Genomic DNA, 25,597 nt, shown 5'->3' with positions numbered 1-25,597 from the left:
GTGCTTAAATTAATACGCATTCCCAGCGCTTCTTGCACAGCTTGCCAAAGCTTGGAGGTGAAATGGCGATCCCGATCAGAGATTATTGAGATGGGTATCCCATGACGGGACACAATTTCATTTATATAAATCTGCGCAAGTCTCTCAGTGTTATAATTATTTCTAATCGGGATAAAATGTGCCGATTTGGTTAATCGATCCACGACTACCCAAATTGCATCATGTCCTCGGGACGTCTTGGGGAGGTGTGTCACAAAATCCATCGTGATCTGCTCCCACTTCCATTCGGGAATTTCCGGTTGTTGTAACATTCCCGAAGGTTTCTGGTGCTCCGCCTTAACCCTCGCACACGTCGTACATTTGCCGACGTATGTGGCTATTTCCTTTTTCATACCCGGCCACCAGTAGAACTCCTTCACATCCTGGTACATCTTATCCGATCCCGGATGTATGGAATATTTCGATTTATGCGCTTCGTCCATGATAAATTCACGAAGGTCATGGAGGGTCGGGATCCAAATCCGATTTTTGAAATAGAGAATTTCGTCCACGCGCTGTTCGAAATTCTTCTCGTTACCGTAAAGTCCCTCTTTTTCCAATTGTTCCTCTTTCAACGCCTCACGTTGAGCGACTCGAATCAAATCCGAAAGGTTCGACTGGACTATCATCCCCAGCGCTCGCACTCGCAATGGCTTAACCCGATCCTTCCTACTCAAGGCATCGGCTACGACGTTAGCCTTGCCGGGGTGATAACGGATGTCACAGTCATAGTCGCTTAATAATTCGACCCATCTTCGTTGTCTCATATTCAGTTCTTTCTGATCGAATATGTGTTGCAAACTTTTATGATCGGTGAAGATGGTGCACTTTGTACCGTAGAGATAATGTCTCCAGATTTTAAGTGCGAAGATAACTGCTCCCAGTTCTAAGTCATGAGTAGTGTAATTTTTCTCGTGTACTTTTAACTGTCGGGAAGCATAGGCTATGACTTTATTATTCTGCATCAACACACATCCCAATCCTCTACGGGACGCGTCACAATACACGACAAAACCATCGTCTCCGTCGGGGAGACTTAAGATCGGCGCTTGGCACAATCTTTGTTTTAGCGTTTGAAACGCCGCTTCCTGTTCTTCTCCCCAATCATACTTTCGATCCTTTTGAGTCAGGAGGGTTAAAGGTTGGGCGATGCTGGAAAAGTTTTCTATAAATCGACGATAGTATCCAGCTAAGCCCAAGAATTGGCGGATTTCCTTTGGCGATTTAGGCGCTTGCCAACTCTTAACTGCTTCAACTTTACTTGGATCAACGTGTATTCCTTGGTGATTTATAACGTGACCAAGGAATTGCACTTCTTGTAACCAGAAGTTACACTTGGAGAATTTTGCATACAACTTCTCCTGATTTAGAAGCTCTAAAATTAATCTCAAGTGTTGCTCGTGCTCTTCTTTACTCTTCGAATAAATCAAAATATCGTCAATAAACACGATGACGAATTTATCGAGGTAGGGTTTACAGACTCGATTCATGAGATCCATGAATACTGCTGGCGCATTTGTTAGCCCGAAGGGCATAACTAAGAACTCGTAATGGCCGTAGCGAGTCCGGAATGCGGTTTTTGGGATATCCTCCTCCTGGATTCTAACCTGATGGTATCCCGATCTAAGATCTATTTTTGAGAAGTAGCTCGCACCTTGTAGTTGGTCAAACAGATCATCGATTCGGGGAAGAGGATACCTATTTTTGATTGTCAACTTGTTCAACTCTCTGTAATCAATGCACATTCTAAGGCTCCCGTCCTTCTTTTTCACGAATAGTACCGGTGCACCCCACGGGGAATAACTAGGACGAATAAATCCTTTATCCAACAATTCTTGCAATTGGTTGGATAATTCTTGCATCTCAGATGGTGCAAGTCGATAAGGTGCCTTAGCAACAGGGCCAGCTTGAGGTAACAGATCGATTCTGAATTCGACCTGTCGGGTTGGCGGTAATCCAGGAAGTTTCTCTGGAAAAACTTGTGGAAATTCGCGTACCACTGGAATATCGTCCACTCGTTTTTCCTCAGAATTAGTGGCCGTCAGGCTCGCTAGATACGCCACACATCCCTGACGTATATATTTTAACACCTTGAGGTGGGATATAAATGGTATCATGGTGCCGGATTTTTCTCCATGCACTAATACCTCCTCGTCATCCGACACCCGGATCTTGACGATTTTCTTTTCACAGTTTATTTCTACCCTGTTACGTGCTAACCAATCCATTCCCACTATCACGTCAAAACTACCCAATTCTACCGGTAACAAGTCAATCAGAAAGGATTGTTCGTTCAGAATAAAAGGGCAATTCCGAACTATCTGATTAACTATCATGGTTTTACCGTTAGCGACTTCTACGGTGTAAGGTTCTATGGTTTCACCAATAGGAAGGTTTGCTATCGACAGAAATCGAACGGAGACAAAACTTCTATCGGGGCCTGTATCAAATAATACAGAAGCGTAATGATCAGAGACGAGGAATGTACCTGTCACTACGCTGGGGTCCTGGCGTGCCTCGTTCGCCCCCATCACGAATGCTCGGCCTCGCGCCGGATTGGACGACGATGCCTGACCCGCGGGTTGCCTCCCGTTTCCTCCCTGGTTCAGTTTCGGACAATGTCTTTTGAAGTGATCCGTGCTGCCGCATTCATAGCAAGCACGGTTGGTGGTCACCATTTGGTTTCCTTGCGGGTTCTGCTGTCGGGCTGGTTGGGTCTTAAATGGCTGCGCACGGATAGGTTGCGGTTGTCGGTTCAGGTTGTTCAGATTTGTCTTACAATTTGGTGCGTAGTGTCCAATCCTGCCACACCGGTGGCACACCACCTCTTTGCACACGCCACCATGGTGGTAACCACATTTCCCACACTTAGGAAACGTTCCCCTCTGCGGTTCTTGCCTTCCGCCCGAACTAGTCATGGCGTAGCTCTGGGCAGTGGGTCTAGCACGTTTACCTTGCTGCTTTTCCTGGGTCCTATGGTCATGTGTACCCGGTTTCCTCCAGCGGACTCTCCCGCCATCTTCAGTGACCCGCTCCTTACAAAATCGTACGTTACGATACCCGCTTGCGTCACCGCACCCTCATATGTCTGGTGTCCCCCAGAATTGACTATACTCCTTACAACTGTAGTTAGTCCCCAAATATAACGCTCCACCCTCTTCGATTCTGGGGTGACCAACCATGGTACCAATAGCGCCAACTCATTAAACCGGTTCGTATAACCCAAGTGGTCCGCCCCCCGCATCTCCAGATTCCACAATTCATTTTCTAATTTCTGCAATTCGTTTCTCGGGCAGAAATGTTCCAATACAAGAGCCTTGAGCTCCGTCCAGGTCATGCGGTTTGTCGTCGCCTGACCGCGAGTCTGCACTATCGTGTTCCACCATGTCAAGGCATGGTCCGTGAATGTGCAGGCAGCATACTTAACAACACAATCCTCGGGGCAGTTGCTGATATTTACTACGGATTCTATTTTCTCGATCCACTTAACCAACCCATTGGGTCCTTCAGACCCGCTAAACTCTAGAGGTTTGCACAACATAAAGTCCTTGATCGAACATCCCCTGGATGCACGAATCGGTTCAGTACGGTTCGTCTCTACCGTAGGTATAGGGCCATTACTATCAGTAACGACCACCCTAGGCGGTGCGTCATTACTCGGAATCGTGTTTTCATTCTGCGGAGGATTAGTATTTCGTTCCCCGTCATTATTGGTGGTCATTTGATTGCTCGTTGGGGTTGGATTGGTCGAGTTGTTAATACTGGCGGCGATGCGCGATACTATATCTGGTATCGCCGCCTCCAACTGGCGAGCAATCAGACGGCTCACGTCCACTTCCGACAATTGGGCTGAACGTTTTGGTGCCATTCTACACAATATCAAGAAAATATATATAATCAATACAAATTCCAATCATAAAACACAACAAACATTCCATTCATTAATAAACGTTAGTACATATTACACAAACATCCGTTCACATTACTTTCCTGTCACTATTACATTAGATAAGTTTTCCTACATAGGGCCTATGTCGGCATCATCTCGACATAACCCGCAACGGGTCAGTGCTTGAATGATACCCAAAAGTATCTATACTGATATGCCCCCAAAAGAGACCCACCCTAAGGGCCAGTGGTTGTATTATAACTAAACAAGATTCACTCCATGTTAGCATCACCACTAACTGCTTACACAGAGTATCAAAAAAAAAAATGGTCCCTGTCTATCCCCAACCCAAAACAACTAAACATGGTGGTAAACCAACCCCACCAACATCGCCACCAACACCACTAACACCGCCATCATAACCCGAACCCGACTCTCCATCCGGTCAAGCATCCATTGGGAGTATGAGCACTCCCTCTTCAGCTGGGCAATTGCATACTGATGATCCAGTATGCAATCACCCAAGTACATTCTCCTCTGGACTCCCACCGTCAAGGCGGCGGAGTGCTCGTTCACCTGTTCGGTGAGCGTTCGGAGCCAGGCCGCAGCGTCCCGTTCCTGTCTCGGGAGACCCCACACCGGTAGAGTCGCAGGCTCGGGACGAGAGCTGGAGGACTCGCCCCTGCGAGTCGCAGGTCTGGGTGGGGGCGAGATAGGTCGGACCGGTGGTATACTGATCCGCGCCGTGAGGCGGGGTCCGAATCCAGGGGGTGCAGGAGCGACCTGTGGTGCGGGTGGGGTCGGGGATCTGGCCATCCTAGCTGAGGAGGACTGGCCGGAACTCCTAAAGCTAGCCTCGGAAGGCTCGGTGCTAGATGCTACAAGTGGGCTCCCGGAGTCCCCGGAGCTGACCTCCTCCGGGTCCTCCTCGATCGACACACTGGGGGTTCTTGACATTTTACCTGCACACAAGTTAACAAACATATAGTTCTTTCCATAGTGTAAATCATAATCAAATTAATATGCACTTACTTATACAACTTGACCACATAACAATATTATCACATATTTGCACGTATGTTGCCAATTTTACCTATTAGAATCCCTCGTGACTTTCCCTGAATTCCCTCGTGCAGACAAGTCTGTTATTATGTTCCGGACCATAATAACCCACTGTCCATCCAAGTTCATCCCGATCTCGTCACAATATATATTTAGTTGATATTCAGATCCTATAATACTTGAGCTACTGGTTATATTTTAGGTATCTTTTAAAGACATCCTAATTCTTTATAACCAATGGCTCTGATACCAAGTTCTGTAACACCCCGTAACCGCAGCGGAAACGTACACGGGATGCAACAGACACATCTGATATCAACAGCATTGCTTATAAAGAAAATACCACTACATTAATTTATATCATATTACATTGTTGCGAGTTTCGTTACTGTCTAGGTGTTACACACATGTTTTACCGATAAGACATTAATATATTCATTACAAAATATAGATCAGCAAGCTTCCAACAAGTAGCACAGATCATTAAGCACATATCAATCATTCAAACTTGGGCATACCTAGAAAACATGTGAAGAAAACGGGTCAACTACGAATAGTTGGTGAGTTTCACTAATTTAAACAAACACTGACAGATCATTTTAATAATCATTTATTAGCAATGTAATTATGCTGGGAACTATGTTTCCCCAGAACGTTTTCATTAACCTTCTGGGAACTATGTTACCCCAGAACAATAATAACATCTGGGAACTATGTTACCCCAGAACAATAATAACCTCCGGGAACTATGTTACCCCAGAACAATAATAACTTCTGGGAACTATGTTACCCCAGAACAATTCCACACGATAAACAATTTATATATTCTGTGCATCAAACCATATATATATAAATATACAAGTGTTTCCATACGATCGGTATGTACTTAAATACTTTAATAAAGACATGCTTTCCGCCCCGGGAAAGTATTTAAAACAGTTCAGTAAAAGGGGCTCGTGAAAACTCACCTTTCTGTGAGTCGGGACGTGATACAATGAACTGCTATAAGCCTGGATCTGTAATATGATATCTAGTCGTTACTATATAATTCTCATAAATTAAATACGTGTCAATCGGTACATCTGGGGACATTGTTAACCCAGTACTGTACTCGATCCGGGGGCAATGTTAACCCCGTGACACTTCTAAGGACTCAGATGGTGACATTACTTAGAGTCTGACGGTCAAAATTATCATTTTTATGTTTTCCTTCATTTGCGTGCCTAGCACGGTTATCCGTTTTTAGTTTCAAAAATGAGTTTGTTCACACCCGACCCAAAAATGGTGTTTGACTGTTATTTTAGTTAAAGTGATGAAATTAGAGCTCGGTTTGTACATCCCGTTTGGCCGCGGGGCCCGTTTCCGTCATTTAGGTGCCGGAAACAGTAAAATCGGGTAAAATTACCCAAATCATCCGAATTATTTTCGGATGATTTACTTTTACTTAATTTACTTAGTTTTATGAAAATGGTCCATTTTTAGGTTTTTTTATATACCAGTCAGCTCGCTTATGCGAACTTTGCCGGTTTACATGTTTTAAGCTTTAGAAATTTGTTTTTATGTTCTTTTTAGCACAAATAATTACCCGTTTAGTCTCGGGTCTTGAAATTTTACACAACACTTATTTTGACAGTAAGAAATTTTACAAAAATTTTTCCAGATTTAATTTTTATATTTACATTTATTTATCTATTTTTAATCATCATTAAAACACTAAATATGTCAAAAATACCAAAAGACTTTAGAAAAATCCCAAATTTTTCCGGGATGATCCCTGCCATCCTCATAACTCCCTGGAATTTTTCCAGAACCCAAAACTCATTTTTCACGCCATTTTCACAAGAACCGAGCTAGAAAGCCCTAGAACTCGTTTTACCGAAAAGCCCACTTAGACTTCTCCAACTGAGCTCAAATTTTGTGTGTGACTTTTATATGTTATAAAGAGCTTATCTTAAATTTCCAGAATTTTTCATCATGTTTAGCTATTTTTCACCATTTTTAGCCAAAACCGAGCATTAAATTCACCAAATATTCATCCTTTATCCAAAAATTACCAAAAATTCACAGATCTCATATTTTCATGTGTAGATCATCTCTGTGAAATTTCATGGCCCGAATCTAAGCACACTACAATCTGTCCAAAATCATAGAACCACACGAAAACCGAACTATCTTGTGTTTTCTAGCGTTAGATCGCAAAGATCTTGGTTTCTAGCATTTGCTAGCCACTAGATACAACACTTACAAGCACAATAACACCATACCAAGCAAGTTACACCAACAATCAAACCATTTCTTTCATAGTGTCGGTTTTGATATAAAACAAAGGTTTTAACCGTAAAAATCCGTTCTCGACTCTTTTTACTCATTTCTTGGACCAAGATCCCTTGTATAACTTGTATACATCTCTTGATCATGCAAGAGTCGGTTTCATCTCGGGTTTTCACCCGTCTTTCTCATGGAAACTCATTTTACAAGATTTCAACCGTAAAATTTCGTTCTAAACTCTTTTAACTCATCACTTGGATCAAGATCCTTTGTATAACTTGTATACATCACTTGATCATGCGAGAATCGGTTTCAACTCGGGTTTTCACCCATTTTTACATTTGAAACCTCCTTTTCTCAAGATCATGAAGTTGGAAACAAGATTCAAGCATTAAAACATGTGTTATACCTTGTAAATCTTGGTTGGAAATCAAGAACTTGGATGAATGTTGAAGGTTTGAGAGAGTTTTGGAGTTGGATGTTTAGAAAAAAAAGAAAATGTAATGTGTGAGTGTGTGGACAAGGACCGATCGGTCCAAGTTATGTGTGGGGTGGGGCCCACACATCCATTCTAGGCCACACATTCGGATTTTCGTAATCCGGATAATGTTTTGGATAATCTGGCTCAGTTCGTTTCTCGTTTAAACTCGTAATTCGGCTTAAAACGAGCCTAAAATGGTCGTTTTTCGGGTTAAAATAAAATTTACATAAAACCGACTTAAAAACTTTTTAAAAACTTAAACCATGACATTTATTGACTTAAAACATCATATTGTCGGTCATTGTGCATCTTTTTCGGTTTGATCGATCGTCTCTTGCTTGGTTTGATGTTAAAGGTCTCGTTTAACGTACCGACATACTAATAAATCGAAATCCTTTTTCTGTGCTATAATTCACTTATCCCGAAGCTTTAATACTTCGTAAACATCACTAAACATTATATATTTTGTCTATAATGTAATTCCCGATTCGTTCGGGTTTCAATAACCGTTCATCGTTTAATCGTAATTCTAATACGACTAACTGTTCATTCGAGTATAATTCGTACTGTGAGTCTTATATACTCGTATAAACACATTATAATTCATATATTCAGTATTGAATAACACGTAAATAGTATATTCCGGCTAGGGTATACCTGAATTTTCCGGAATCGTTACAAACAGGGACGGCCAGAAAAACGCGATGAACGAGCAATTAACGAGCCAAATGAATACAATTATTTATAGGGGTATTGTCGGCGAGTAATCAAGGAATGAATCCTCACAATTAATTGGATTAATATCGCAGTTATCGTGTGTAACAAGATTTGGGTGTCGGTTAGGTTTAATAAAGGAAAAACGAGTCAACATTGATGTAATTAACATAAATAACTTGTCGGTGAACTGCGTTTATACATAAGTAAACGATTTCCTAATTCATAGTTTGATTACAAAACGGATTTGGAGAGTTAATTGGCTGATTGTTTGATTCGGGTCCACGAAATCTTGAATATGGGTCGGGTTTGGTGATGGATTATCCATCTAGTAACATGGGTTATAGCAATATTTATAATTAGACCCTCAAATTTCGAGATGGACACATAAATGGTTGGAACTTATACTTTGGGTTAAAAGTGTCAAGGTTGAATAAGTGTAAATATAAATATAATAATAATTTATAACTCGATAAATGCGGAATTTATTAATGATAAAACCCGGACCCGTAAATGAGTCAGGTAACGGTTACAAATGATAGAGCAGGAAAACCCGAATTGTTACATAAATTGATAAGCAAAACTTTGGATACCATCCACGACTTCAAATCATTCAACAATTTCGTCACACACATACTAAATGAACCTTTTTCAATCTGAACAGAGAATGAACACGGCGATCTCGCCTTGAATCAAATTTTGTAGTGGAATTTATGTATCACGAGCAATGCCTACTCTGATACCAATTGTAAAATCGATTTGGAGCCAAGAGTTAGTCACAATTGGATAAATCATGATCTATGAGACGTAAACAAGATTAATCGATCCAAATGATCACTCGTTTACTGAGAACCAAATGATTACAATATGGTTCATATATGCATACATGCATACGATTAAACTTGATCACCACGAGGTGCACCTCGTGACAGCCTATCATCCTACAGAAAATATGGCATGGGAAAAGTATGAATAGTGATAGAGAATATGGCATGGGCTCCTATTTATAAGAAAGAGCCCGCATGCTGAAATACTCAGGCGTATGTGGTTAACCAAGCGTATGTACGCCACATATTAGGCGTATGGGATTACAACATAGGTGTAAGGGAATTATACACCTACTACTAAACATATGATATAACAAGCCAAGCATATGTTCTTCATTTGTCACACTATCTAAGAGAATGGCTATATACCATTACATAAAAGACCTAAACTACCCTTTAGCCTATTCAAACAGCTACATACACTAAATACCGCACTACACATAATTCGGCTAACTACGAAGCCTCCGTCCCTCCCTAGGAACCCGTCTCCAATCCAAATTGAAATAAGAATGTTATATTTGGTCACTAACTCTTTCTATTTTTCAAACTAAAAACTCTAGGAATTGGTAGTGGGTTGGGTCACCCACGCAAGAGTCTCGTTCATACAAAAATGCCATGCGCGAGACACGGGATTACCATAGTGGGCCTTCTGGTGGTGGGATTCCCGTAGAATTGATAGTGGTCCAAGTCACTAGAGTCGTCTGCGATTGTGGGAATGGGTAGCCCTTTGTCAATGGGTGTATCCAGGTTATCGGGCTTTGTTGGTTGTTAAAAGAATGGCTAAGAGATCTATCACCAAGTGAGGTATCGCCTAACACACCTCCTTCTAAAACAAAGTCATTTTCCCATTAACCACTTCTTTTTTTTATTGATGACAATAAAATAATGTCAGTAATTTACTAACAACTCGACTAATGCTAGCCCAAACTGTTTTCCTATCATCTCTATAACTGAACATATTCACCAACCCGAGTTATAAAGTTTGCCCCATATGTGTTTAATAACTCGAACGCATAAAGGATTGTGTTGGCCCAGACGGATCAAACAATCATATCAAACGAACTTATCAAACAAACAAGCACGCGATATTGGGGTGACAACCCACGACTCTTTTCATATAATCAAACGAACATAACAAACGAACTTCACGAACTTATCAAACGTACATGGAGATAAGACTCTTTGACTCTCTCTCAACTCTCTCTCATAAAACTAATAATCTAGACCTACCAAACTTCTTATCCAAGACAAACCTAACTTCCTCTCCAAGGCAAACCTTTCCTAAACCTATTATAATTTAAATACCTAAATTAAAACATAATTAAACAAACCCTCAACTTTATTACTAATTCAAGATTAATCCTTCATTCACCCCCTTAATCTTGAATTGTTCATCTCTTTTATACTACCAAGGTCTTGAATTCCCAATAGCAACCTCAACTCTTCAATTGTAATTATTGGTTCATCTTTACCCTTTCTTTTCAATTGTTTGTAACATACCTATTTAACAGGTTCTTCACGCTCATCATTCAAACCATCCACATTGATCCCACATACCATTTCATTCTCCACATTCTTCCTTTTCACTTTTCTTTTCATTCTTTGCTCATCAAAACTTGAAGATGAGCTATTCATTCCTTCTTTATCAGACCCTACTAGGCCTTCCATTCTGACAATTCTTCTCAACCTTTCATTCGATTTTGACTTTTCATCAACAAATGCTCGATTGTTGACTTTGACATACGCTTCTAAATTTGCAGACTTCTTAGATGCATCATTCATTTCATTCAGTATCATATCCTTTCTCTCATCATCATGATCAATAGCAGATTTCTTGCTTCCCATCTGCTCATTTATCTTATCGATTTTCTTATCTTCAAGGTTGTTTGAGTCAGAAAAACAAACCTGAAGATTCACCATCGTATCTTCTTTTTTCGAAGAGATTCTTTCTTTTTCTTCACAGTCCAAAACAGCTTGTAAAGTTTCGTCTTTCTCTAAAGCTTCCCGAGCTTCATTATTACGTGCTTGTTATTCTTAAACAATAGCATCCAATCTTTCTTTATCAACGATCTCAATCAAACTATCTTTCGCAGTGGCTTCTTGAGCTGCTTTTTCATCTTCTACTTTTTGTACATAATTAATTCCGAGAAATCGAATCTTCAAAGCACGCCATACTTCCTTAGCATTCATAAGTATGCCAACTTGTACCAAGATGTCTTCCGATAGGTTTTGACATATAAACCCTAACGCTGTATACATCTTCCTTTCATCTACAGCTACGCCGACTGTAGGTTCAATAACGTCCCAAAAGCCATACTCTTTCAAAAATCCCTCCATCTTGATCACCCATACTTTGTAGTTCGATTTCGTCAATAATAGAAGTCGCTCATTCACCATCGTGTCTTTCCTCTCTTTACTTTCTTGTTTACTCTTTCAGTTGGAATTGATTCTCGACCCAAAACCAATCTCCAATAAATAACCAAACACCACTACTTTTCTTAATCGTTCAACTTGGCACTATCTTTTCAATTTCGCTAAAACAACAATAAACAACCACAAAACTAATAACAACAGTCTTGCAATCTTGATAATGCAAAAGCAACAAAAATATATTTAATTCCTGTCATTCACGAGTAGCAAACTCCAGAAAAGAATTTCCTTTTCTTTTTCCCTTCGATGATCTAGAACCACATATATTGGTGATGTTTGCTTAATGTATTTAACTACCTGCCACCGTCAATTAATTCAAACAAATCTTTTGTTTGCAATACGATCAAACTCTTTTTGTGATCGACCGCTATCTTCAAACAAACTGAAATAATATGAAACCTTCCGTGAATACGAGTCGTAGCTCTGATACTAATTGTTAGTTCATATGGATTAAACAATCATATCAAACGAACTTATCAAACAAACAAACACGCGATATTGGGGTGACAACCCACGACTCTTTTCATATAATCAAACGAACTTCACGAACTTATCAAATGTACATGGAGATGAGACTCTTTGACTCTCTGTCAACTCTCTCTCAACTCTCTCTCATAAAACTAATAATCTAGACCCTATATATAGACCTACCAAATTTCTTATCCAAGACAAACCTAACTTTCTCTCCAAGGCAAACCTTTTCTAAACCTATTATAATTTAAATACCTAAATTAAAACATAATTAAATAAACCCTCAACTTTATTACTAATTCAAGATTAATCTTTCAGATTGTGAGTCAAGGCAAACCTACTGTTTCCAATCGCCCTTTAAATTAATTAGCTAAAAGCCTAATACGATTTCCCATTCAACATGGAATTCTTCAAAGCTCATTACGTCCTCTCCGGAAAAATCCCACCAATTTGGGTTTCCTTATCTTTAAAATTTAACAAAATTTGTTTCATTGACATTATATATATCGTTTTTTTATATGTTACATTTTTTAGAATACTCGTATAATCTCAAATAGAGGTGCACAAACCGGTTTTTTTAAAAAAACCGGTTCGGTTATTAACCGGACCGGTTTTTTTGGCCTGGAAAAAAACCGGTTCAGTTAATAACCGGACCGGTTAATAACCGATTTTTTTCTGTCAAAACCCTAACCGGTCTAACCGGTTTGGACCGGTTTAGAAACCGGTTAGAACCGGTTAATAAACCGGTTTTTTTATTAACCGATTTTTTTTATTAACCAGTTTTTTTTTTTTTTTTTTTTTTTTAAATTTCGCGGTTTCAAATACGAATATTTGTTTTTTATATTTTGTACTTAATGAAGACCATTATTTTTTCACAGTATAAACAAACCGGTAACTACAAGGCAAACCGGTAACTACAAGGCAAAACGGACTGACCGAAGCCATTCTTTGCTTTCGTTGTTAGGGTTCTTTGCTTGGAAGATGAGTATGAGTGTGTGTTGGTGAATGTGTTTTCAACAAACCAAAGATTAAAAACACATAACTTTCATTTATAGTTTTTACATTAAAAATACAAACATTAAATCGTTATCGCATATTCGTAACTCAAAAATACAGACATTAAATCATTAACACTGAAGAAATCTCTGTCAAGAACTGTTGTTCATGATTTAACTCAAAAATACAAACATTAAATCGTGAACTAGCAGATGCTCCTGTTGTTCCCAATCGCAGTTTGTTCATGATTTGCCTCCATGTTTGCTGTTTCTTTAACTAAATTAGAAAAATCCAAATCAACAAGTAAATAAGAGCACATATTAGGAAAAAGAATGCTTAGACACGATTACATGAACAACTTGCTGTTTCTTACTCATGATTTGCCTCCATGTTTGCTGTTTCTTTAACTAATTTTCTTCGCTACCCGATCCCGAGCTATTTCTTAGGTAATCGTCGTACGCGGCTTTTTCATCGGTCATTGGTTGAGTGTGTCCTTCATTGACCTCGTCTTCATACAAGCCCGCTTCATACTCCATTTCCCCCTCGAGTGAGCGTTGATGTTGTGCCCTATCTAAAGAGTCCAAGTAATCCTTGTAGCAAATCGACATCTCTATAGCTGGTGCAGTGAGTCGAGTCCTCCTAATCGATATAACCCTGCCAGAAACAGAAAAAGCAGACTCCGAAGCTACCGTGGAAGCTTGGACCGTTAGTAAATCTTTGGCCATGGCGGCGAGGATCGGAAACTCATCCTCCTTACCTCTCCACCAAGCCAGCAAATCAAGACTTCTAAATTCATCCGGAGTCATGTGTTTCACAAAGTTGGTACCACCATACCTTCCAAGTTCACTGCTTGGGGTGTTTACCCTTTGACGTTTACCGGCGTCTTCCCAAATCATGTAGTACATCCCCATCCGGAGTCATGTGTTTCACAAAATGTTTTATTGTTGCTAAAAACATCTCGTAACATTCTTTTAAAACTGTTTCTTTGCGTTTCGATCACGTTTAACCCATCTTGCACGGCCAAGTTGATAATATGTGCAATGCATCGGCTATGAAAAAATGCTCCATCACAAATAGGTTTATACTTTAATTTTAAATGGCCAACCGCGGCCGTATTGTTGGACGCGTTATCAAATGAAATTGAAAAGATTTTATCTTCAATTTTTTATTGTCGAATGACTTTATCCAAGATTTGAAAAATATTTCTACCCGTGTGCGGGTAATCAAACAATTGAAACGCAACGGTTCGTTTCATCATTTGCCACGACTCGGGGTCAACCCAATGAGCCGTCACTCAAATGTATGAGTCGGGCGAACTATGAGGTACCGACCAAACATCCGTTGTTAAGTTTACACCAGTTTGTAAGTTTGAAAAGTATGAAATTAGTTCGGATTTAGCGTTTTTCCATGCTTTAAGACAATCTCTTCTAAGGGTCGAACGACTTACGTGTTGGTAGCGTGGTTGAACATAGTTTTGCATCATCTCCGTGAATTGAGGGTTGTCGAAGTGGTTGAAAGGAAGTGTTTGTTGAATCACAAAGTTTGAAAACCGTTGACGTACCGCTTCAACGTCGTACGTAAACACCCCTCCTTGATTCGTAATCTCCGGCTGTTAACCGGTTTTTAGGTTAACCGGTTTTTGACCGTTAACCGGTTAACCGGTTTTTAGGTTAACCGGTTTTTTAATAACCGGTTTTTAAATTTAACCGGTTTTTTTACTAACCGGTTCAATAACCGGTTTTTGTCCACGAATGAGTAACCGAAGTACTAACCGGCGGTTCAATAACCGGTCTAACCGGTTTTTTAATAACCGGTTTTTCTATTAACCGGTTTTCTGTTAAACCGACCAAACCGGTTCTATAACCGGTTTTTTTGAACACCTCTAATCTCAAAGAAACATAACAAATAATGTTAATTAATCAATTAATTATATATTTATTTTTAAATTGTTGTAAATGGTAGCGTATGACGGTTTTATATTAATAGCGTATGATGATTGATAATTATCTTGTTAAATTGTATTTTGATTATTTATTAAATATTTTAATAAATAACTATCTGTATAATACACATCCCAAGTTAGTATTATCTATACATCTATATAATTGCCTACCATAATCTTACATGGCACCATAATGATTTATCCAATATTTTAAATTCGCGGGTATGGATCTTACTAACCCCAAATATTTTATAAACGGGGTATAATATCTCATTTATTCGTGAAATACTTAATATCATCAAACAATAATCTTTACGGGTCATGGTTCTCACCAAACCCGGATATCTCTTAAACGGGTTATAACATCTCATTTATTTGTGAAATAATATCTTAATCATCAAACAATACTTTTAGAGGGTAATGGGTATCACGAAACTCGGATAGGCCTGAAACGGGTTGAAAAAACTTACATATTTACGGGTCATGGTTCTCACCAAACCCGGATATCTCTTAAACGGGTTATAACATCTCATTTATTTGTGAAATAATATCTTAATCATCAAACAATACTTTTAGAGGGTAATGGGTATCACGAAACTCGGATAGGCCTGAAACAGGTTGAAAAAACTTACATATTTGTGAAACCATTTCATCATCAAACTCTGGTGTAATTTCTCTCCTATACATATTCTCTGTCGCCGATCTATCCTCTCCTTCGCCTGTTAACTTCCAACTACCACCCACCATCATCAACTTCCATTCTCATGCATGAACTACCATCGTTACCTATATTAACCGCCTCTTTTTCATAAGAGAAATATTTGTGTTCATGTTTGTTCGTTTAAAAAAATCAACATGTTCGTGTTCATTTATTTTCGTGAGTTAAAAATATAAAAAACCTACACATCTCAATAAAAAGAGTTCAAACATTATAAAATACAATGAATTTAGCAAACTAATATATATGGATTAAATCAAAACAAAACTATGTTAAAAATATAATGAACGTAACAAACTAATATATATAAATTAAATAAAAACAAAACTACGTTAAAAAAACAAATTGCAAATCATTCTAAAATACCAACTAGCAAAACAATTAAAAACAAAAACTTAATTAAACCCAGCTAACACGGATCTTAAACCACCATACATGGAAAATTGTATATTCTTAATAATTCATAATATATACTAAAAAGCAAAACTTAATCTATATATTCTATATATATGAACCTTTAGTTTTATTAACTAAACACAACATATATGAAAATTTATTTACTCAATAATAATTTTGATAAAAATAAGCAAAAATAACCCACAATACGAGGAAATAAAACTAATATACTTATTTTTATTCAAAATGAGAAAGTGTCAATTGACTTTAAAAAGCTTTTGTAGATGTTTGGAAGCCATTTTCAGCCGCCCCCTCCACCCTCTCTAATTAATTAGATTTTGTGACCCACTTCTCATCATCTTTTTAGGTTTATTTTTTTCTTTTTTTTTAATTTCAAGGAAACTGGCACAACACGTGATAGAAGATGACCGGTAACATACAAATAATGGATAATTTGGGTGTTAACGCATTTGTCAAAATAAAAATAATGTCTTCTCTGGTAAAAACCTTTTTGGTGGGTTTTATCCAAAAGTATTGTTACTTATTATTTTTCTTGGAATACTTATTTTTTGTTTTCTTCCTGAATCCTGAGTTAGAAGAAATATTCATAACACTTAGTTATACTAAATTATCCATTTTCAAAGATGGTCGATTTTCATAAATCTTTCGGTGATACAAGTTTTAAGTAAGAAATAACAACACATAATTGCAAATTTCACACTATTCCTTTCATGTTAATACATTATATGAAAATGTACTTACCTTTAAATTTTAATACATATATTTACTTTTAAATAAAAACTTACTAAAATGAATTAACATTTATTTACTAGTTATATAATCATATAATAAGAAAAAAAAAGGTAAATCATACCATTTTATAACCTAATTAACCACCAAAAATCAAAAGTAAAATTAAAAAATAGTGTGAAATGGACCCACAAACTGGTTTTAAATCCCCCTCCCTTTCCACTCCCTTTGTACCACCCCAATCCTATTGTAGAAAACAGAGCACCATCCAACTCAACATCAATGAGGAACCATTACTTTCAAAATCCCTACAACAACTTTGAGGACAATGCCCATAATTATCATCACCATGAATCTATGATGGCATTTGCAGGAACCAGCAACAATGGAGAATTTGTTTCCGGTTTCGACCAAACCTCCAACCATGCTCCACATCTATATCCGCAGGTTGTCTAATATCTTTTTTTTTAACGCAACTCACACACTCTATAACACTACTCCTAAATTACGTAGTTTTCACTACCTCCGGAAAAATTAACTTGTTAATGCCGTCAGGCCTAAGGCTCTTTGGTGTCTAATTTTTTTTATTCAGGGAGTTAGTCCGATCGGTTTGACATTGAGAAAGTCAAACTCTTTGATCAACCTGGTGGAGATGACGTTGTCTCATGAAAGGGAACAAAAGAAGGTTGAATCTCAGCCACCTCCTGAGAAACTTAAGGCTTCTAATTTCCCTGCTCTTATTTTACAAATTGGCACTTGGAAGGTATTTTCTCGTTACACTAAAAGTTTTTTTTTTTTTTTAATTTAATTACATATCAACTTTTGGTAGTAAGCGGTAATCAAAATTAGATAACTAAAAATTGCATTTTTAACAATTCAAACCCGATTCAAATGGGTGTTTTTGGGGTTTCCTTCTTGATGTGTTTCGAGTGAGTCAGGTTTGAATCATCAAAATTAATATAGACGATTGTCATTCCATTTCAGAGAGTCTCACGTGAATATTTGAATAATGGGGTAATTTTAAGGGTCATGCTAAACGTACAATCCTCCCTTGCTAACCATACATCCCTTCTGAACTTTCATTTCCCCTTTACATTTGTAATTGAAATGTTAGTTACTCTTATTTTATTTTATAGTTCTCTCAAAGTATCAAATAAAAAAACTATTAAGTTTTTATTTTTGTTTTACAATTTTTTTTATATTTTTGTTGTTGATGTTATAACTCAGTTTAAAAGCTATTTGGGTTTGTTAGGCCCATAACCCACTTATTTTTTTTACTATAAAATTGTCTTTTAATTATAAATAGTATATATATCATTTATTTGTGAAAATATTTCATCATCAAATACTAAGTATATGATTAATTTCGGTACAACAAATAAAATTAAAATTCAAAAAGTATATATATATTATAAACGAACACGTAAAACAATCTTCGTAATACGAGAGATAAAAACTAGTAGTTATATATAGAAAGTTTAAAAGAGTAGTCACTTTTTGGTCTTAACGTATCAAAAGTTTGTTAATTACAATTAAAACCTACGGATTTTTAAAATACCAATCTAATATACAAAAGTCATACAAAAAAAAACTCTTATAAAAAAGTAGATTCAGATTTTGTGCCTACACTACACATGGCCCATGAGCCCAATCTAAAAGATGAATATATTTTTAGACTTAAGTTTGAATATATGAGCAGAGGATTTCAAGAAACGAAGGAGACTTGGTAGCCAAAATCTATTATGCCAAGAAGAAGCTTGTTTGGGAATTTCTTGATGGACCTCTCAAGAACAAGATCGAAGTGCAATGGTCTGAAATTTCAGCCATTAGATCGTTTCAACACGAAGGCGATCATGGTCGTCTAGAAATAGAGGTTACTCTCACTTTCTTTTTGTAAATGATTGTTTAATTTGGTATCTGGTTTATATAACATGAACATGCTAAGCAGATAAATCAACCACCACTATTTTGTCGAGAGGTTAATCCCCAACCTCGGAAGCATACGCAATGGAAGCAAACTACGGATTTTACAGGAGGCCAAGCCTCTATCTGCAGGTACCTGTGATTTTAGAATACTAACAATTTCCATGAGTAGAAGTGGTATGGCGGGTGTGGAGGGATTTTGTAAAGGAAATCCAACAAGTTCTTATGATGGGTCAACGAATCCCTTACCCCATGTATATGCCTTAACTGTATATGATTTAAAAAATTATATTTCTAAGCAATAATGTTACTTTTAATAAAATATGTACGGAATAAATATACACATTAGACAAATTTTTATATGTTTAAGAGTATTCTCATCTCATTCCCAATAATTACGTGAGAGAAGTTTGCAAATTATAGGGTGAGGTTGTGAGTGATTGTGAATGCAAATTATAGGGTGAAGAGAAAAATATAGTGATTTTTTGTAAATTTGGATAAACATTGTTTGTCCTTATTTATTTTTTAATATTTGTTGGATTTGTTGTAAGTAGAGGAGAGAAAAAACTGTAATGATAAAGGTAAAAAAATATTATTTAATTGAACATAAGAGAGAAATGTAGTGTTTTTTAGTGTAATTATAGAGATAGGGATAGAGAACAGGTTGAGAATGCTCTTTTTTTGTTAATTTGATTTGTAATAAACAACTTTATTTTTTCGCGTTGCTATTTTTTGTTAATTTGATTTCTAATAAACAACATGTAACTAATCAAATCACATGGTTCTTGCAGACGACACTCAATCATATTTTCTTCAGGAGTTCTTGATAAACAATTTGAAAAGCTTCTTCAGTGTGACAGCCGACTATTTAATTTGAGCCAACAACCTTTCCCAATTAACAACTACCCATTTTTCTACCATCACCCGAATCATTGTGTAGATTACTCCTACATGAATGCCCATAGTGGACAACCCGCTCAATTTCATGGAGCTTTTGATTCTAATTTGTTAATGTCAGGTAAAGTGCTAATACTTTTTAGGTTTTCTTTTTTTTTTTGGTTTATCGAAAACTAGATGTCGAGTCGAAAACCACTCGCTGTCCAAATTGCGATAACAGTTTTGATACTTTGAATAAGGAAACTCAAATTTTAACACTATAATTTAATGTATGAGTAACATATTATCTATATCTATATTGGATTGATTTCCTTTAAGAACCACTTTAGTTTTTAGAACTCGAAAAAACTCAACGTAACAATTTTTTTTCGAATTTTTTTTACACACATGTAATACGTAAGTATAAGTAACATAAAAAAATTACGGTATTTTTTTACACATCGAATCGATTTATTACACATGTGTAACTAACATTTAAACTTGTGTAATTATCAAAAATACTTATTCTCTCTTCTGATTCATTTTTTAATCAGATTTATTCTCAGCCACATATTTCATACTCATTTAATTAAATGTGTGTTTCATATTGAGTTCTTAAAGTTCTTACAACTCATCAAGGTTCTCAAAATAACCCTCCCATATATATACTATATATAGTACATGAGACATGGGCAAATTAAAACACCTACTTTTTAGGTACTTTACAATTTGTAAAGTATAAGTTACATGTAAGATAGGAACACACTTTGTCCATTAAAAAATATGCATATAAATAGTTACAACATAGCCCTCTCAACTTTACTCAACTTTTGTAAAGTTAAAAAAATTGTTATAACTTTAACCATTCATCTTTACCCATGTATTCTTTTTTATTTTAATTGTAACCAACTTCCCATCAACGATTTTTCAACGACCGTAACTTTTTCTTATGCTAGTATATTTTTATAAAAAATGCACCACAAAAATTGAGCATTTTATTGTCTTTAATTTGGGTATGGTATTGCAATAGTTTTTTCAATTAAAAAAATTAATATGTTACGTATGGGTGTTCACAATTCGGTTTTAACGGCTTCTAAGTTAAACCGTGAGCCATACCATTTGGTTTTAATTTTTGTCATTGAAAACCAAAATTGAACCGTCGAAAATTTAAACCGAATCGTTACTAATGGTTTGGTTTCACGCATTGTGCTTCAATAATAATGTTACAGTCTAGCTCGGTTTATATGGCCTATTTTTTGTAAAAACCGCAAACCGAACTGTTTTCTATGGTTTGAATATTCAGAAACCAGCTAATCAAAAGTGATGATTGGTTTAAACATTTTCAAGGTTTCAAACGAACCTTTAACATCCGTAATTGTTACATGATTACTAAGTTTTTAAATTCTCGTCGCATCGCACGGACACCTGTCTAGTATATATAAACTTATAAGTACATGAAATGAAATTAATACCATGTTAAAAATTAACACTAGTGATATATTACTTATCTGTGTCAGGGCGAGGAAATAGCCATTTTGAAGTAATTTATACCACTCCTGTTGTAGTACAAGATCAAGAAACGCAAACCGAAATGCTGCATGAGGAAATCATTTCGATGGGCTACATAAATGGTGGGACCTCAAGCATTCACGAGTCACATAACAGCTATAGAATGGGTAATTCTTGGACAAGTGTTCCACATAATTTTGAGCTTCCATGGGAGTCAAGAATGGAGGATTTTGGAGACTTATATAGGAACCATCAATATTACCCTAATTAGACATAATCAAATCATGTGCTTGTGAATAATGTATAACTAGGAAGCTTTCGGCCTAGTGTATCAAAAATACCCCATTAATCATAGGTGGGTTCTTCGAGTTTGTTTATTTTCTTTTTTAATAAAAAGAGATCATGTGTAAAAACCACACAATTGTTTAACGTTGTTCGTTATGGTCATCCATCTTTTGATGCAATTGCCTAATGTATAAACATAGTCGCCAGTAAATAACACCAAACATTTTTAGACTTTGAATAAGGATAGTCCATGTTCACTTTGAGGCTGTTTGGTAGTCTCTTAATGATGTCATTAAAAGACTACATGTGAATCAGCTAGAGGTAGAGCGTGTTTAATTCACTAAAAAGACACAGTTTTATGGTTTACAAAACCTCTTAATGTTAAGTTTCAAATACATGTTAAATGATTCATAGGTTATCTAATAGACGTATATGTAGAATATATATATTTATTTCCGTATCTATAGCTTATATTGTTGAGATCTTTATCTCCATTAAGAAGATTCCCAAAGTATTGTAATCGCATTATATAACGAGGACTGATGAGAAGAGGGAGATTAAGCAGAAAAAAATTGTGTTCTATTATAGTATCAAACCTAGCATAACCCTCCCTCTCTCTCTCTCTCTCGACTTTTGCTACTATCCCTCACCGATCCTGTTCTTCTTTCTTCCTCATCTCCATCGCCATGGAAAACAAGCTTCATCCCGTTGTTACCGTCACCAACATCAAAAACTTCACCCCTAATTTTTTTTTGTCTCCAGTGAGACTTCCATGACCCCCCCCCCCCCCAACCCTCTTTTTAATTAAAGTTTTTGGATGTCCCACCGTAACCACTTGGACTAGAGATCATTGGTTTTATGCAACTTGTTATAGGAATTTTAATTACTTTGTTCATTTTTTTTTCACAACAATAAAATGATAAATAAAAGTTTTAAGGGATAGATATAACACAAACGAATTATGAAGGTTCAAGTGAATGTTAATTATTCCACTCCAGTCCTCTCCTTAATCCTCAGGTCGAGAGCTTTATTCACAAGATGTCTCTCTAAATGATAGGGACCACCCATTATACGTTTCACTCTTCAAATAAAGTGATCACCTAATTGAACATTAAGTGTTTAGATAGTATGCCTTTACATCTATTCAATTGTTCGCTGTGTCAAATGTAATCTTCTAACTAATATAACTCTGTCAAGATAGAGTTTCAAGCTCAAATACAATAAAAACGTATTTAGAGAGTATTTTCCTTTTAGATCATCAAAATAATCACTAGAACACGTTTAAGTTATGTCCATAAGTATTACAAGAATGAATAAGAAATATTATAGCTTGTGCCTTCTTTAGCTCTTTGATATCTTTATATTCTTTATAATTGAGAGAGATCTTCAATATATATGTATGTATTTATAGAGAATGAGCAATAAGGTTGAACAAATCCTCTATTCCTAGCATAACATGTGTGGGTAACTTGTGTAATATTTAGTGATTCATTAGTTGCTTGCCACAAAAGGTGCCATCGACCATGGATAACAAGTCCACATCCATCTTGATCTTGTGCAAGTAAACGTTGTGTGAAGTCCTTTTTTCTCTTTTTGCCTTCAAATGAAGATTCTTCGTGTCACACCCCAACCTACGACGACAGAATATGCCAGAGCACGAACTGTTGGTTCACAACTCACAAGGCACTAACATAACAATATTAGTGACAATATCTAATTATTTTATTTAATTTAAACAAGTACACATCATCTCAAACAATTACAATTAAAACCAAACAAATAACACAAAAACATCTTGCCTTTCTTTTATTAAATATCCTAGAGCCCATTCAATGTGATCTTCAACATTCACTTCAACCGATAAGATCATAGTCACAAAATCGCTGAGATGCCCATGATTTTCGATCTGGAACGTCCGTACCGGATCATGGTACGAAAGTGTTCCGGGAATGCTCCGATTCACGAATTCGACAATGAAATTAGCGTTCCGAAAAAGTAATTGAGTCGTACCTATTGATATAGGGCACACGAATTCGTAGCCTGCAAAACACGTTTCTTTGACATCGATCGTGATTTGGATGGTCAATGTCTTTTAATTTTTGTCACAGTCAAGAGGATTTGACATGAAATTGAAGCTTCGCTAGATGATTTGTCACAAAAGATTAGTCGTTACTTGCCGATTTGTATGTAGAAATATATTTCCGGCAGAACTTTAGGTTAAATGAAGTGGGAGAGATGAAGATAGTGGCGGCTTAGATTTAGGTTAACTGACATATCTATCTTTTTATGTTTCTTCTTTTACTTATTCTTTAGCCAAATGACAATGTTCATCCTTGTTGTTAAAGTATTTATTATAATTACTATAAACTTTTACATATTAGTGCATCGAGATGCGGTACATATCCGTTTTAATGGTTCATCGTACCACATTTTATGGTACATCGTACCAGAGCGAACCGAAATGAGCCTACCCCCTCTCGTACCGAATTTTAATGACCTAGCGAATTGCGACCCCGTTCCACGTTCCCGTACCGGAGCGTACCACGAACTATGTGGCATAAGATAACATGCCGTATGCGTACAAAATAGATATGTTTGTCAACACGAGGTTGAGTAAGTAATCACAAGTTTTAACACTAACTATAATATATAATAAACACTTTAAATCAATATTGTGAGCATTAACAATTAAATAATATGCAATAAATTGGTTTCGTTAGACCATTGCCTTGCGAATTGGGCTTAAGATACTAAGACGAAAGAAATACAATATTGGTGCCAGTTGATATTGCCTTGCGAATCGAGCTTTGGCTACTAAGACGTACCAATGAGTTATGCTAGAATCAATGATGAACCTCTCCGAATACTAGAATTAAACAAATAAGCAAGTATGCAAATAGAAAGTAAGCATTTAATTGATCAACACAACAAGTAATGATTTGCTAGTTTATGGATAATTGAATGCAAAGTAGGTACACATAAACTCCCCAAAAGTGTTTAATAACAAAAGAAAAATAGAGGAGTTGTTACTCACCTTAATGATTAGCAAGCTAAACAATAAAATAAAAATAATTAAACGAATCCCGAACCTTTGATGCACTAACTAATCCGACACGAACTGACCTGGAACTTTGAGACATTATACTAGAATTAAACACGAGAACATAGCCAATGGAATCAGATCAAACGGATGTGTAAAACACAAGTTATGAGGTTTTTAATATTTAAGCGAGCTGGTACTATTCACAATCCGAACTCCAAGTCGGGAGTCGCGTTCTAACCAATACAGTCAAAATTTTAAAACAAACATAAAATTATTCTGGCCCGAAAGCTAATTTTGAATTAAACAGAAGATAGAGAAATCGAATAGTCAAATGTTTTGATTATTATGCCCTAAAACGAACCGGAATCAAATTGACTATCAAAACTTCCTCAATCATTGAAATTAATTGAGGGCTTTTTGAATGAAAACATACAAAAACACATAAGAAAACTTATCCAAAAATTTATTAGAACTAGGAGATAATCAAGGTCAAATGTGTCTTGAACACCAAAGTCAAACTAAAGTTTAAACTTTTTGAAGAAACTTGATGGAACCGACAATAGAGGAAAGGATTTCATGATATGCAAAGGTTGTGACTGAGTTACAACAGATTTTAGGGTTTAGGGAAGCATTATGATTAATAATTATACATCAAAATTGTTTATCAGGGAATACTTCGTTTAAGGAAATTGAATAAGCCTGACAAAATATGGTCAATTAACCTAGAGATTTGGACTTTTAACAACAAGAAAACAAGTCTGGACCCGTTATAACATTATAGGACTTATCTTGGGGCTTCAGTTTCGTAAATTAGGTAAAAATAGGCTCGATTTAGCATTAAAAACGAATAATTGAGTCAAACGAAAACACAAACTGATACACATAGTAGCTCAAGCCACTTGGCCTACATGGGGCTCTCTCCATGCGTGACGCAACGTAGTGAGTGGGTTTCCCAACTTTGATTTTTGGGAAAAAATA

General features: G+C 36.6%; 1 long non-coding RNA gene across 2 annotated transcripts; it reads left to right on the top strand.

The window, feature by feature from the left end:
* Positions 1-17,084: 17,084 nt before the first annotated feature.
* LOC143623068 (uncharacterized) lies at positions 17,085-21,675 on the top strand. 2 transcript variants are annotated; one of them, XR_013151827.1, is made up of 4 exons: positions 17,085-17,746; positions 18,683-19,038; positions 19,698-19,924; positions 21,300-21,675. It is a non-coding gene; the product is annotated as an uncharacterized LOC143623068 (long non-coding RNA). The 2 variants fall into 2 exon arrangements; XR_013151826.1 differs by lacking the exon at positions 17,085-17,746 and having other exon boundaries at positions 18,622-19,038.
* The last annotated feature ends 3,922 nt before the right edge of the window (positions 21,676-25,597 follow it).

Source organism: Bidens hawaiensis, unplaced genomic scaffold (assembly GCF_021521415.1).
Source record: "Bidens hawaiensis isolate Kalapana, Puna unplaced genomic scaffold, B.hawaiensis_p1.1 tig00003270_1, whole genome shotgun sequence".
In the NCBI taxonomy this organism is placed as follows: Eukaryota; Viridiplantae; Streptophyta; class Magnoliopsida; order Asterales; family Asteraceae; genus Bidens; species Bidens hawaiensis.
Note: the sequence above shows the minus strand (reverse complement) of the source record. Positions and strands in the feature narration are given on the sequence as shown.